Source organism: Chlorocebus sabaeus, chromosome 24 (assembly GCF_047675955.1).
Source record: "Chlorocebus sabaeus isolate Y175 chromosome 24, mChlSab1.0.hap1, whole genome shotgun sequence".
Classification (NCBI taxonomy): Eukaryota; Metazoa; Chordata; class Mammalia; order Primates; family Cercopithecidae; genus Chlorocebus; species Chlorocebus sabaeus.
Window position 1 is genome coordinate 35,597,156 of NC_132927.1, and position 12,167 is coordinate 35,609,322.

Consider the following 12,167-nt stretch of genomic DNA (forward strand, 5'->3'; position numbering starts at 1 on the left):
GCTTCAAGTATAGTTAACTTACATGCATAAGTCAAGAGGGAGTTGACCCTGTTATTTCAGAATCACTGTTACACGTGTGTGAAAAGTAATGGGGTTATATTTTGCTTGCATTAACTATGTTTAGATTTAAATGAGTATAATTTTCTAAAACAATAACATAAATCCCAGAGAAGAAAACCTGTTACTTGCAGGAAAGCAAAGCCAGAAACAAGCATTCCACTATCTCCCTTTCCCCTTTAGCTGGGTGGTTAGTCTTCTGACAACCTAAAATATTATTTTAGGAGCTTGAGACACGGAGAGGGCACAGACAACCTGAGAGAAAAGGTTACAATCACAGTTTGGTGAAGAGAAAATACTCTCAAAGATAATATGCCGTGACATATTGTATTGAAGTGTGGCTTTCCATGAGAAATTCCACATCACAAGGTTCTCATGTAATACAGGACTAAAGTCGCCCCTAATCTTCAAATCCAGTGTCTAAGTGCTAGCACAACCTGCTGTGAAACAAGCCTCTTATGTAAATCCTACACGCTGTAATATTTCTGCCACGAAACAGAACACATTTGCCAGGATAATTCCCAGCAAAGAAAGTTACAGAAACCAAAAGAGTAAACAGAATTCCTTCTCTCCACTCACCCCATCTTTTACTTGTAGACAAGGTTTTGCCACACAGGGACTGCCCATTTTAGGGTTAAAGAGCCCATGCAGAGATTTGACCTTTAAAGAGAAAAAGAAAATGAAAATTGTATGACACCCTCAATAGGGGATATTTTGAAAGCTAACTTGGGATAGTTTGTCTAAAATGTACGACCAGGGAATTTTTACCAATGGAAGGTCGGTAGAGTCTTCATCTGAGAATTCCTGATCAAGAGTGACAGGGCTGGATACCTAGAGGCAAGACCTCAGCCGTCACACCCCAAAACAGCACCACAGCCTCCACATAACTCAGGAAGCACCCTCTGTTTTTTGTTTCCATTATTTTTGAAAAGGTTCAGGTTGCTATGTTCAGTTTTTTGATCCTACCTATATTTCCTAATGAGATGTTCAACAGCTTTAACATCTATGTGACTATGACATAGATGTTATGTCTAAAACACCGGTGCTGAGGCCTAGAAAGCCAGTTTTCCCTTATTTCTGTTAACCGAGTATTATGGGTTGAGGTGTATTCCCCCACACTCAATTCATATATTGACCCATATGCTAAAGTCTTAACCCCCGGGATCTGAGAGTGTATCTTTATTTGGAAATAGGGTCTCTACAGAGGCGGTCAAATTAAAGTGAGGTCATCAGGGTGGGTCTTTTGTTGTTTATTTGTTTTTTGTTTTTTGTTTTTTGTTTTAAGATGGGGTTTTACTGCGTCACCCAGGCTGGAGTGCAGTGGCATGATCTCAGCTCACTGCAGCCTCAACCTCCCAGGCTCAGGTGATCCTCCCATCTCAGTCTCCCAAATAGCTGGGACCACAGGCATGACCACCAAACCTGGCTAATTTTTGTATTTTTTGTAGAAATGGGATCTTGCTGTTGCCTAGGCTGGTCTTGAATTTCTGAACTCAAGCAATTCTTCTGCCTCAGCCTCGCAAAGCACTGGGACTACAGGCATGGACCACTGCCCCTGGACAGGATGGGTCTTAATCCAATATGACTGGTATCTTTATAAAAAGGGGAAATTTGGTCACAGAGATAGGCATGCATAGAAGGAGGATAATAGAAAGCAGATGGCCATCTATAAGCCAAGGAGAGAGGCCTGGAACACATCCTTCCTTGATAGCACTCAGAAGGAACCAACCCTGCAGACAGGGCTTGATTTTGGACTTGTAGCCCCCAGAACAGTGAGACAATACATTTCTGTGGTACTTTGTTATAGCAGCCCTAGCAAACCAATACACCTAACATATGCTATAGAGCCACATTGTTCTTCCACAGCACAGTGGATGGCAAGCCCTGGGGCCACATCTCCTTCCTTGAGCTGTTTGCAGACAGAGTTCCAAAGATAGCAGACAACTTTTGTACTCTGACTATTATGGGTCAAATTGTATTCCCCCACACCCAATTCATATGTTGACTCATATACTGGAGTCCTAACCCCCCAGATCTTTGAGCACTGGAGAGGAAAGAAGTATTCCTGCTTTCACAGAATTATTCCAGGGGTTTTATGCCAGCATGGTGACTTCACATGCCTTAGTGGTACTGACACAAGTTCATCTATGGGGAAAAATTTGAGGATGAGAACTTCATCCTAACACATACAGGTCCTGGCATCTTGTCCATAGCAAATTCTGAACCCAACATAAATGGTTCCAGTCTATCATCTGCACAGCTGGGCCTGAGTGATTGGATGGCAAGCATGTGGTTTTTTGGCAAGGTAAAGAGGGAAGGAATATCTTGGAAGGCACAGAGTGCTTTGGGTCCAGAAATGGCAAGACCAACAAGAAGATGGCCATTGCCAGCTGTGGACAAGTCTAATAAATTTGGCTTGTGTTTTATCTTAACCACCACACTGTTCTTTCTGTAGCTCAAGAGACGATCCCTCCATCCCATCTGCTTGCAATGTCCATTATCTTTGTGCTCTTGTTGCAATTCTTTGGGTTCCATATTTTCCTTATTCCCCTCTAAGTCTAGCTAGATCACAGAGTTAAGTTTATAATTATGAAATAAAAGCTAAATAACAAGAACAAACGCTTATCTCCCCAAAATAAAATATCACGAAGCAATCAAAATGCTAATGATGTAAAAACATCCAACGAGAGGGAAGATGGCGGGGAGTGGAGGGAGAAATGTTAATATTTCTCCCTCGTTTGTTGGCTCATGGGTGATTTTTATGGCCTTAAGTAGCAATATTTTCTAAATTCTTTACAAAAGACATGAATAACCATTATAATTAGAAAAATATTAAAAAAAAAAAAACTTGGGTACCAGAATACATGAAACAATTTCTTAAGGGAATGATCTTGAGATAATTTGGCCTAGTTTTTAATTCATATAAATATTTTATTTTAATAAGTATATATATAAGTGGACACAAATCTTAAGTGTACAGCATAAATTTTCGCAAAATAAAGTAGCCACATAAACAGCACCCAGATAAAAAATTGAGCAACACCAGCATCCCAGAGACCTCTCATGCTCTCTTCTATTACTATCCCCTAAAGATAACTGTTACTGTCTTCTAACGCTATCAATGGCTTTACCTTTTTAAAAAATGTTATGTAAGTGGAATCATACAGTATACACTCTTTTTACTCAATGTTTTTGGTGCGGTTCCTCCAAATTTTCACATGTAGACATAACTTGTTAATTCTCATAGCCAGATAGCATGGGTTGGCAAACTGTGGCTTACAGGCTTACAGGCCAGCTGACTATTTTGTAAATAAAGCTTTATTGGAACACAGCCATACTCATTCCTTTATGTCTACGACTGCTTTCATGCTACAATGGCAGCATTGAGTAATTGTAACAGAGATCATATGGCCCTCAAAGCCTAAAATATTTACTATCTGGCCCCTTACAGAAAACAGTTTGCCAACCCCTGCGATATAGTATTATGTGCCTATGCCACAATCTATTTATCCACTATACCGTTGATGAGCAACTGTGTTGATTTTAGTTTGGGGCTATCATGGAGTTGCCAGATTTAGCAAACAAAAATACCTAATGTCTGCTTAAATTTGAATTTAGACAAATAATAAATAATACTTTTAGTGTAAGTATATCCCAGATATTGCATGGCAACCCTAGGCTATGTGAATATATATATATAAATATATAAATAGCATAACTATGAACATTTGAATAGGTGTCTTTTGGTGAACGCGTATACACAACTCTGTTGGGTATATTGCTAGCAGTGAAATTGCTCAGCCATGAAGGATGTGTATGCTCATGCTTAGCAAATATTAACAAAGATTTTTCCAAAGCAGTTTTACCAGTTTACAGTTTCACTAGCAGTGTAAGACTTCTTATCTTTGGCAATCCTTAGTATAGTTGGTCCTTTTAATTTTAACCAACGTGACGGGTATGTAGTCGTATCCCATTATAGTCTTAATTTATATATTCCTGCTGACTCATGAATTTAAGCATTAGTTGGGCTGTCTTTTTCATGGTGACCAGTGATTTATTATATGTTCTAACTTCAGTCAGTGAACTAGAACAATTATATATCCTTTCTCTTTGTCTCTTCATTTTCTCTCTCTTTGGAATTTGACTTGGGGAAGAAGAGGAAAAGAAAGTGGGTTTCAGCATGAAAGAATCTAAACAGTCATTAGTGAAAGAGTGTGTAGCAGTGCTGTTCAATAGAACTTTCCGAAGAAGTAATGGGAATACTCTGTATCTGTGATGTCCTGTATGGTAGCCACTGGCCTCACACAGCCCTTGAGCACTTGAAATGTGGCTACTGTGACTGAGTAATTGAGTTTTAAATTTTTATTAATTTTAATTAATTGAAATGTAAGTAGCCACATGAGGCCAGTGACTACAGAATTGAACAGCACATGTCTCACAGATGGGCTGAGCAAAGTTATGAAGAAGCTGATACAGGAAGACTTGCTAAAATATGTCAACGGAGGGTTTCTCTTTCTGAACTCTGAGGAGCTGTTCAAAAAAGATTGATCTGGAGAGAGTTTTGGGGGGCTGGAGGTATTTTCACCCCTCCTCTTACTGTGCCTAACCTTACTATTGCTGTCATTCTCACATTTCTGTATTATTCCATCTCCCTTGTTCTGTTCCGATGCTGGTTTTTCAGTTTTTCTGAGCTCTCAATTAAACACAGTGAAATGAATCTCTTCCAAGTGCCTTTTTAGTGACTAAATTGAATAGTTGGCTCAGAATGCTACAAAGTCCTCTCCCTCAGGAAGAACCAAGTTTTACCGTTAAGATCCTGACAGATTTACCAGCTTTACCTGACACCTCTTGGGGTGGCCTCCAGGTTCACACCTTCTCCTTTTTGGGAAGACTCCCAGACACACGGGGATAGGTCCTGAGTGATCATATTTGAACCACACAATCTTGTTATGCTTGCTGTAGATCCGTGGTTCAAAAACTTTTAAGTGTGTCTGAATCAGTTGACGGACTTGTGAAGACACAGGTGGTGGGGACCCACCCCTAAAGCTTCTTTTCCAGTAGGTGTGTAGGTGTGGCCCAACTATCTGCATATCTAACAAGTTCTCAGGTGATACTGATGTTGCTGGTCTGGGGATTGTACTTTAAGAACCACAGCTGTAGATAATGAAGTCAGGGACTGTTGCCCGATATAGGACAATAAGCTTCTCTCAGGAATTTGAAATTTGGAACACAGAGCTCGGAGTCCAAGTGTTGTAGACCAGTGCTCTGGAGAGAAGGTCTGAAAACTACCACTGCTTAGGTTCCTAGTTTGTCAGGTTCCTGTTTGTCTTGAGCCTTGATTGTTTAATCCTTCCAATAAATCCCATTACATTCTTTGTTGTGCATAAACTGGCCATAGAAAGTTTTTGTTGTCTGCCCCTAAAAGAACTTTAAAGCATGAGTATGTCAGTTAAAATGTTCCACCAAAAAACCAGAAACGATCCTAAGAAGTATTTAAAACAGAGATAATGTGGTCCAGAGAACTGGCCATACTGTGATAGAAGATCTTCGAAGCCAAACACCCAACGCAGAGATTAGCAAGAGCAGGAAGCTATCTCTATTGCTAGGCAGGAGGGACAAAGGGAGAAGGTGGTGTTAGTAGGCCAGGGTGACCTGAAAGAAGCTGGAACCACAACAGACCAGTCCAACAAGGAAAATGCTGCCAGAAACATCACCCAATGCACCTCTGAGGAAGTGAAGAAATTCCCTAGCTTCTCCCTTCCTCCTGCCTCCAATCCCCCTAGCAGTGCCTCTCCATGCTGGGAAGCTTGGGAAAAGCTCCCTACGTTACTGAGGACGCAGGGGGATCCTGAAGAACAACATACAGATCTGAGAACAAGTCAAGGACTGGCACTGTTCAACCCTGAATTTCTCATTTTAGTCTACAAAGTACATTTTGCCTACTTACCAATTAGAGTGAGATAATATGTGCATGCTATATTCTTTCCAATAGTCTCTGTTAATAAGAATTTTTAATTTAAATGGGTTTTTATTACCTTGTCCCATAATTAGGCATGACATTTCTGAGATAATCTTTTAGGAAAAATTGCAAATGATATCAAGAACTAACATTTGTATAGTGCTTTTCAGTTTGAAAAATATTTTTACATGCCTCATTTAATTTAATCCTCAGAAACCTCATGAAATATATATTGTTAACCTTATTTTATAAATAAGGAAACAGTCTCAGACAGAATAAATAACACAAATATGCAAAGTAACATGGATCACAAATAATGGAATGGCACAATCCCAAACCTGGACTTAGCACACAACCTTGATTGTTGCAAAACACCAAGCTATTGCATGAAAGTACACGCAATGCTACAAACTTTCAATTCTTTCTCTCTGTTGATACCTCATTTCCTCCCTTATCTAAAATTCAATATCTAGAGTAAAACCTTGTAACCAGCACTGACAGAGGTGATTTTAAAAGATCATCGCTTCCTGGCGCCTTCTCCTCATCCTCTACCTGTATAGACTGTCAATTAAATCTATTCTTAGTGGTCTCACAGGTTCCTAATTAACAGGCCACGATTATGGGATGAGGCAGGGCTTTTCATAAGGTCTTCAGAACAGCAGCAGTTGTGTAAAATGAAAAGATAGAAAGTAAAGAAACCCATTTTGACTGATAATATCAATTAGCTAGACAGAGTGCGTGTCTTTGATGATTTATGAGACTACTTGGCCGCCTATAAAAAATTAAATGCAAACATATACAATGATTGTGTATGAAAGTGAGTGAGAGTGTGTGTGAGTTCCCTTCTGTCTCCATAGAAGTGGTTAAGCTTCCTCTGCTACTAGTTCTACAGACTGTATTTCTCATGTTAAAGAGCCGTCTTTGTTTCCCTTGGTTGCCAATGAAACTGTGCAGGGATCAGTTCAAATCTACCACCACTTGCAGAGAATTTTTCCAAACACAATGCCCTCTTTCTATATCTATTATCTATATTTATAGCTATTTGATAGGAAGAGCAGTTCACATGTGCACTTCTCCACATTTATGTGCTTACAGTCTATTGTGTATGCTGTCCTTTATACGCAGATGACTATGTCACATGGCACATCCCTATAATATTGTTAAAGAAAATGGAATTTTTGTTTTCAGACAGACTGCATCTTCTCTTTCATTACTGAAGAGCTAAGAGAACTTGTTGTAAGGTGATTTCTCCATTAAAATTACTCCTCAGAGTGTGCCTCAATAACATACTTTTATCTACAAGGATAAGCCCCGTCTTAACAGAAAGGCTCCACATTCAATTTATTGACTCAATAAATTTCAGGCTCACTGATTATGTTTCAATCTAAAAGCTTTACACAGTTATAAAACTGGAGGAGCCTTTAGAATCATCCCAGGTCAAGTTTCTCTCTGAATATTTTTCCACTATGAACTGCATTACATTAAGTCTACCCATTAGTTAGAATATCAGTGATTATACCCCTGATCTGATGGCCAGGGGAATATTTATATCGTCAGGGTTCATTTTAGATAATACTTGAAATGGACGAAATAGCTGAGGACAGAAGAGCAACATTCAAAGCTATCTGCTTTCAGGGGAGGAAAGTGGGTCTTGTCTATAAAGAACAGGCTTGTTAAAAGAAAATCAGAATTCATCACTAAACATCTCTGAGCAAAACAAAGCATTTCCTCTCCCCTGAGATCCTCAACTAGTTTCATAAATATTTTTTCACTTGAACCCAACTTAGTGTTGCAGAATGAAAAGAGAAAATGAGTAAGAAGAATTTCACCAACACTTCAGTAGGGAGTTGTCTGAAATCTTAATTGTGAACCTTTTTTTCACAAGATGCACAGTCTTCTACAGATATTGCTAGTGGAACGGGTATGTGAGCTGATCCTTATATGGAATTGAGAAACATCAAATGCCATTAAAATTTACATTTACAACTCGCGTAACCAAATGCATTGATTCTTTTCATATTAAAAGACACTTGGTATTCACTGAATAATGAAAAATGCCACGGAAAAAATTATTTATTTACAACCCGCCTAAAGTCAGAATTCTGCTACACACCTTTTGCTTACCTTTAAACAAACATTTAGTTGTGTTAAGAGCAGGGCAATTCTTGAACGGCACGATGCTGTTTGGTTTAATGTCTTTATAAAAATATTTGAAAAGAAAGGTATGGAAAATGAAGGGACAGTGTTGTGGATTTAAAAACATGTGTACACATAGATACACAATTTATTCAAACTTTAGACGTTTTCTTCCTGGGAGTGGAGAGTCACCAGGGCGGGAAGTCCGCTGCAGGGATGAACAAAAGCATGGCTGCGCGATAGTATTATCTTTGCAGCAGCAGCAGCAGCAGCGCCCTGACGGAGGGTTGCGGCGACTGTCTAGTCTATCACACCGCATTTCTGGTAGTGACAACCTCCGTTATTCTGTCAGCTCAGCCTACTAAGTGGTTCCCTGCGTTCTGACTGGTCACCTTGTCTCCGTTAAACGGGTAGGAGAAAAGATAAAGGTGAATTGAGCCAAGTGGGATACAAGGAGATTCCTCCGCTTTGGGACCGGCGTCGCCCCATCCTCTGGGAAGTGTTGAGCGGGGAGAATTCAAGGACCGTACTTAACCCAGAAAACACTAAGTCCTCTGAATTAGCTGCTACGCCTGGGGAAGGCAGAAAAGTCTTAATCGTCCCTTCCCAGCAGGGACCAAGAAAGACCAGTTAGAGCGAGCCTGGCCGGATCACGCGAGCCCCGGATCCCTCCGATCCTTCAGAGCCCGCGCCGGGCAGACTAGAGGTCAAGTCAACAGGCTCGACCGCAGGGCAGCCCTCCCACTCTCCCGTGCGGTCCGCAGTTCGGATTCGGAACGACCACCGCTAACACTGCAAGGCTGTAAGGCTGGGAGGGGGCGGGTCCTGAAGGGGGAGGGAAAAGGGGCGGGGCAGAAGAGCCGAGGAGTATGTCGGGAGGTGTAGCTCCACGAGTCCCAACAGCAAAGCTGTCCCGGCCCCGCTAATAGATTGGGACTACTACTCCCAGGAGTCTGCGCGCCCTACCGGAGCGTCCATGCGCAGTGGGAGCCACTTTGTAGCCTATCAGGCGAGGAGAGGGTGATGTCACCTGTGAGTTAGTAACCTACGAGCGGCTGTGAAGGAAACTGTTTAACCGGATCCCATTGTACCCAGAGTGCAGAGCCGCCTTTCCAGCATGCAGGGGCTGCTCAGGTAAGGGGGACGCGCCTCCTTGCCCGCCGCACTCATTCATTAAGTGGTACCGCTCAGTGGTGCGGGGGTGGGCGTGCTTCCGTGGGCCGGGCACTGAGTTCGCGGCGCGCTCTCCCGCTGCCTTCCCGGAGCTCCCGGGCCAGTAGGTAAATATTAAACCCGTCCTTCAGGTTGGGTCTGGGTGGGAACGGGACCGAGACAGCTCTCGGCTGCCTAGCTGGGGGTGGGAAAATGGCTGCAGCGCAACGCAAACCGAGGCGGCAGGGAGGAAGACGCCCCCAAGGACGGGGGTCCCTCCCTTCTTTCTTTCTAAGGCGTCCGGCTGGCCGGGGAGCCGGCGGGGTAACACTCGCTGCCTTGCTGCAGGCTCCCCGGGGCTGGGGCCGCGGGTACTGCAGCGGCGTCCAGGAGCTCCCGGCCCGGCGGCTCCGAGAGGGAGAACCCCGAGGCAGGTTTGGTGGACACGGCGGTGGCGACAGGGAAGGAGGGACTCGTGTAATCGTTCGCGTCCGAGCAGAGCCCCCAGTACCCCTGGCACCCTCACTTCCAGTCCCATTCGAAAGGGACGGAGCGCCTGTAATTCAGACTAAGTTGGACCTAAATGTTTCAAAACAGAGAGAAGGGCGATCGGGCTTTGCGGAGGGAGAGCGGGGTGTTGGCGGCCGGGGAAGCTGCGCCGCCTGCGAACCCGGTTGTGAGGCACCGCAGAGGACTCCTGCCGCCCGTCCCTCTCGAGAGGGCACATCTCAGTCTCCACGGTCCCTTGGCATAGAGCACCTGGGCTGGGGCGAAGCGCCTGCCCTGAAGCCCTGGGCCAGGAGGTAGTGGCGCGGGGGTGGGGGTGTCGGATAATCTAATGATTAGGCTCGCTGTGGAGCAGAAGGGCTGGATAATCGGGTTTACCCAGCTGGTGCTGAAAGCCAACTGCTTGTGATCGGCTTGCCCTCTGACTGGAGATGTGCACGAGGCCCAGAGCTCTCAGTCCTCTGGATGTTCTTTCCCTTTCCCTAGTACCTTCATTTGTTCGTTTACTCATTCATCAAACCCTGCTAAGGTCTCAAGTTGTTCACGGCCTGGCTTTGCGGAGCTACCTCTCGCCCCATAACATATTTAGTGATGCCTGAACTCCATATCCCTCTCCTTCATTTCCACTTTCTGGAGGGCATCAAGAGCAAATGCCACCCGTGACCGTTTTTGCTCTCGTAGAGCTGGTAGTTTCTTGAGATTCGAGCAGGACCTAGTGAATTGAAGCGGAGTTGCCTGCAAGATGAATCCCGTTGCCATGGCGACTCCTGCCTTCGGAATCTTAGCTGCTGCCACTGCTGTTTCGATTCGATGTGGCTCTGCGGGCAGCTGGGAGGGAGTGGCTAGTGGGTGTGGTCAAACGCTTGCCCTGGCCCAGCTGCTCTCTCTTCCTCGCCCCTTTCACAGCCTGGGACTCTCTCCTTTCTCTCCTAAATAGCTTGCACTCAGTTCTAGACCCCTTTCCCTTCCCCGTGCCACACCTCAGCACACCACCTCCCTCCCTGAAACTAATTGTTTGGCGCCTTTTTCCTGAGGCAAACTCTGAAAATTGTAATTTGAAAAATCTCTCCCCCCTTTCGGGCTAGCTCCATCATTTCCCCAATAAGGTAGTTTATGGTGTTGGAGGCAGCTTTGTCATGAAAGGCGCCCTTTCCTGTTCTGCATAAAGAGAGTTCCCTGGTCACCAGTAAAGGCTCTCAATTTGCTCTAGGTGCAGCTGATTGGAAGTGATTAGGGACAATTAATAACGGTTGGAAGTCACTGCAGTCCCTTGTGGTTCTCATAAAATCTAAAGCCAGGCTAGAGGGTGCAGGTCCTTGAGGGCGAAGCATGCAGGGCCATAACCAGGAGCCTTGGGTCCTACTCTGGCTCTTTCAGTCACTAGCTACTCCACGCTGGGGTTAACCCTTGACCTCCGGACCTCAGTCTTCTCTTTGGTAATGTGGGGAAAGGCTATAGAGGGTTTCCTAACGTTATTCTAGGTGCAATAGCCTATGATTCTAAGATAGACTTGGTCATTGTCCTTTTTCTTCCCCCTTTCTCCCCCTCAAAGTTATCTGAAGTTAAGGGTTTAAACCTAGCTTCTGATACTGTGCCATTGGGTTATATGGGCAAGGCAGCTATGTGACTATTTGTAATACTGTTTATACTACTACTACTATTATTCCAGTATCTGGACCCTTCTAATTATACTTTAGTATTATAAATAATTGTTTAGGTTTTGCCTTTTTATAGATTCCTAATGAATGCAGTTATTTCTAATTGCATTAAGTGTAATTGACTTATACAAGTATTTTGTTTCCCCTCTGCTTGCATTTTATACCAATGTGCATTATCACAGATGTTGCAATTCGGGGGGAAGGTGTGTATATGAGAGTGTCTATGCATGTGTATCTGTAGTCAGGTAAATGCTTGGGATTGCTGTGTGCTTGGTGGTTGACACTATCTTATTTTAAGTAGGTAGCTACATCCCCATGAGGAAACAGGATCAGAAGTTGTCACTTTTTTTTTCCTGGAACTTATCATTAAATGAAAATTTCCTTCATTCTTCTGCTTGTCTACCCTACTAGATTATAAGCTCCTTGAGGGTAGGGTCTTTGTTTTGTCCTTTTCTATCTCCCCAGCATGTTTAGAGCAGTTCGTGGATTTGTAGGTCTTTAATAAATATTTGTTAAGTAAATATTAACTAGCAGAACTATGATTGGAGATCCAAGGTGTGTATTATTTCCACTGATAGTTCTGTCATCTGTGGTAATATTCCCCTTAGCTTTCTATCAAGCAGTTTCATTTCATCATAAACCAAAACTTGTCAGCATAAAAGGCTTTCTGTGCATTTGAAATAGACATATTTCCTAAT

The 12,167-nt window shown here is 43.3% G+C and overlaps 1 protein-coding gene across 1 annotated transcript in view; it reads left to right on the plus strand.

Annotated features, from left to right (window-relative positions):
* Window positions 1-9,184: 9,184 nt before the first annotated feature.
* The window catches only part of DAAM1 (dishevelled associated activator of morphogenesis 1), a 181,028-nt gene continuing 178,045 nt past the window's right edge, over window positions 9,185-12,167 (plus strand). Inside the window, 1 exon segment of the mRNA XM_007986822.3 lies at window positions 9,185-9,286. The gene's annotated coding sequence lies outside the window, so the exon portion shown is untranslated.